The sequence below is a fragment of the Haliaeetus leucocephalus genome, unplaced genomic scaffold (genome assembly GCF_000737465.1).
Source record: "Haliaeetus leucocephalus isolate CR32 unplaced genomic scaffold, Haliaeetus_leucocephalus-4.0 Scaffold656, whole genome shotgun sequence".
Lineage (NCBI taxonomy): Eukaryota > Metazoa > Chordata > Aves > Accipitriformes > Accipitridae > Haliaeetus > Haliaeetus leucocephalus.
Window position 1 is genome coordinate 3,519,984 of NW_010973092.1, and position 4,251 is coordinate 3,524,234.

The window sequence follows — 4,251 nt, forward strand, 5'->3', positions numbered from 1 at the left end:
AGAAGTGAACTTACAGAAAACAGAAACCAACAACAACAACAAAAAGGATTCTTGAAATTTGGCAGAAAAAATGCAGTGCACAAAACCCACAAGAACATGAGCATCTTTGCACAAAACCAGTTACGGATGCATTCCTTAAAGGTAATCCCTTCAGACAGAGAGAGGCTGCCATTTCTTTGAAAGATATTAAAGCAGCTGTTGCTAGAATATAGAGAATTTTTGAGCTATCCATCAAGGGATGGACATTTAATGCTGTATCTGTTTTTTGTTGTTGTTTACAGTTTATTTTGATACCAGATTTCTAGCTACTGAAGGTAATTGAGACTGCAAACAAAATCTCTCTATCACTGATCTGCCAAATCAAATTTTCTTCTCCTCCAAGTGTAGTATTTTTCCTTAGCTTCAGAGAGGAAAAGAATTATGCAGAATGAATGAGAAAGAAAAGAGATTAGTTTCTGTAATGACCATAGCGGCCACCTCTCCCTTGATCTTTCTGTAGTAGTTCTTTCTCAAAGATGGGAGTGATTACTATTGTAATTTAGAACAGAGCTTGTTCTTTTTCCTTCTGCTGCATCTGCTTACTACTTTCCAAATTAACACACATTTTAGTAAAAACTAAATATCCTGATTAGAGCTGAGATATTGGACGGCCCTATCTGGGATACGGATGCAGCAAGATTTTCATCATTTTCACGTTTCCATCCTGGAATGGTCTTTGATAGAAATTAAAGTAGCCACAAGGCTATTTTGATGACTTCTGGCTACCGGAGGCCTCAGAAGAGGGTATCTGAGGCAGTAAACGAGCAGCCGTGTGTCTCCTGCACTCTTTTCAAGTTGTGTGGTGCTTCTGAGGATCTCCACGAGCTCTCCGTCATCAGAGCATCTCCCTGCCCTGTGGTGGTCCTCCAGTGCCCAGCATCAGGGCCGGGTGGGTATTGCAGCAGGAACAGGCTGAGGGAGCTGAGCTTTCCTCGTGGTCTCTCACTAGCTAACGTTAGTAAATAGGTTGTTTCTCCAGGTCTTCAAAATGACATTGGATTTTCATTACGGTTGGGGACTACTCGCACTCCCTTGGACCTGTCCTATCCGCGTGTCTGGTGCTAACGTACTACAGCAATCGAATTTAATGCCAATGAGGCAACTGGGTTTTCTTCTTCCTCTCCAGTGAGATCTGTCTGTACCGAGGTTTTTGCTGGTCTCAAGTCTTGTCGAGAAGTTTTAATTAACTGAACTGTTGGGAGATGAACTATTTTGCACGCTTGTTCTCCTGAAGTTGCTTTAACGGTTTTGTACCCGTAGCTCTAGGGTGAGCCAATTCACCCCTAAAATCAGCGTATTCATACCTAGTCATGCCAGCACCGTGCACCCCTGGAGCGTGGTGGCAGCCCAGCGGCACGGGCAGTGGAAGCAATAGCTCTGCGGCACTTTCGGGGGACTCGTGTTTAGTGATGGGATTTAACTCCGCAGAGCTCATACAAAACTCATAAAGACTCCGTCCTTCGCTTAAAACCATCTGTTAATTCTACTTACAAGCTCATCATCGAAAGGTTGCCTATATTTTTCTTCTAGCTTTGCAAAAATAAGCACCGGTGAATGAAGATGAAAGGAAAATGTTGCTGGTTTCTTCCCTGGAGATCGTATTTCTTACTTGTTGCATAACTGCTTATTTTAGCATCAATCAGCCAAGCCTTTGTTGTGTAGACAATTCTGTCCTTTTAGAGGATTTGTGCAGTATTATTTCTTCCAAAATGCTTTTTTTCCTTTTTATCATTAGATTTATTTCTTCTCTTAGCAAATGCCAACTGACAACACCCTGTCAGAGCTCTTCATAAGTGTTACATAAATGTCATGCTATGTAAACTGCGTATCGTATATATCATATACATGACCTTTCTGTAGAACCATCCGTCAGGTGTTATCTCTGGGTATTTTATGTGTACGTGTTACATATATGCATTTGTATACGAGTTTTGTTTAAGTGTGCCTATATGGTAGCCAAAAATCTGTTGAGCATGCGATCGCTACCACCCAGGAAAGTACTCCAAATGCAGAAATGTCCGAATTCTTGTTGTCAGTGCAACTTAATCTACACCCTTTTGTTGAAGCAGAACACGATTTTAATTGCACGTTCAGTTACTATTTTTCTTCTGCGTCGCTATGGCGTGCAGTGCATGAGATGGTCAGCGAGGGGCTCAGCAATGCTGGCTTGTTCCTATTGTTCAGCACATGATCCTAGGCCTTAGCTCAGCACATTATTCACATGTCTGACCACTTTTGGATTTCGCCGCAATAGAAAATACGGCTCCAATATTTCCGTGTGCCGTTTTCAAAGCAGAACAAGGTGCTCATCTTCTGGATAACAAAAACGGACTGAGGGTGCGTCGAGGGATGGAGAAATGGCCAGAAGGGTCGTAAGGCTGCAGTGTGCCGTACAGGACCAGGGCAGGGATGTTGGCAGGTTCCTCCAAAGACAGAATTATTAATTTCCTCATGTTTTTTCCTACGGTACTTTGCACTACGCTGCATCAGTGCTTCAGCACCTTCATTAATCCTCCCCAAACACCCGTTATGAAGACAGGTCAGGGTGACATGTGGATGGATTAAGGTCAGTTTTGACTAATTTGGGGTACTCCATCTGAGAAGCGTAATGTCTGCTTTTTCAGAGCATTTAACATGATACAGCACTTCATACGTGCAAGCACAGCACCCACTGCTTCCAGCTGTACTAAGATGGATGTCAGCAATTCAGGCTAAAGGTTTCAAGCTACGCACCCACAATGTGGGCAATACAACCGTCAGCACCCAAAAGTTTAGTTTAATGACTTTGTTAGCATTACAAAGTCTGTGGCAAGGGCCAGGAGAGACTCCTGGTCTTTGGGAGAGTTCCATCCTGTCCTCACTGTCAGACTGCGTCCATGTCCTGCAGCCCTTGCTTTGTTCTGTGGGCAAGTTTTTGGTTCTGCAGATAAGATGAAGATTTGGCCAAAATTTGTTTCTGTTTTGACTTACGGAGCAGGTCCATGGCGTGCAGGTGTCATATGGAAAACAGATTGTGACAGTGTAATTAAGAACTGCATTGGAATATGCATGCACAAGAAAGTCTCCATAAATTGGTACAGAATGCCTCACTTTGGACATCTCTGACGTTGTGACCAGGTAACACAGTGACCTTCAAAATATCCCTTCACACAGCCTCTGCATATAGATGGGGTGGGATCGATCCATAGGTGAAGTCCTGGCAGCGGGGCCGGCGTCTGCTGAGGTGCCTGGGGCTGGTGGGGACCGGCAGAAAGGGGCTGTGCTCATGTGTCCCACTGCTCTTGTCCTACCAGGAAAGGCTTTTTTAATTAGGAGATGAAGTTTCCAGTTCCCTGGGGGGCCGTTGAGCAGGGTCTGAGCACTGGGGCGGCAGGTGCCCCAAGAGCAGCATCTCGAGGGACTTCAGCAGCCAGAATGAGGCACATTTTTGCTGCATGTTGTGACCTGCTCATCTTCAAAACCCAGTAACATGACTAATTTGGATGGGTTGATCTGAAAGACCATAAAAGGTTGCCTCACGCCAAATTTCAAGACCCTACTTCCAGAGTTACGTTCCTAAAGCCAAACCAAAAAACCTCAACAAGCCCAAGAATGACCAAAGCAATGCTCCTCTCCTCCTCTTGCTTTCATCCTTGGAAGAGCCAAAGGACTTGGGAGCATTTGTAAAACGTCCAGCACAGGCTGCCAAGGCAGAAAGTTGCAGCTTAATTCATTCAAGTTTGGCAAATTATAAGGACCCAGAACAGGGTTGTACGGTGGGGAGCGTCTGACTGCCTTAGCTGTGGTGGTTCTAGCTGTGGTCCAATGGTTTTTCGCAACCGGTAACTCTTGAGTTTTAGAGCTGACCAGGTTAATGAATTTAAGAGGTGATGGCAGATTGTGATTGAAAGACCATCTTTAACCCGAATTTTAATCTTGGGCAGCAACGGCTTAAAACAGCGCCTGACAACTTCTGCAATTTGTTTTACTATAGGGCCTCCGGGAGTTTGGGAAGATGTACATTGTATAGACCCCTCCGTCCAATTATTATTATTTTAATTTAAGAAAGCGTTTTTTTAATCTCGACAGCTGCCCTGCTGCCGTTTTTTAATCCCGGGCACGGAGCTGGCCGTGGCCAGCCCTGAGCCAACCCCGACCCCAAGCCACCCATTTGGGGTGCGGGCGGGAGCCGCTCCGCTCCTCTCCGCGGAAACTCGGCGAAGTTTGGGGGGG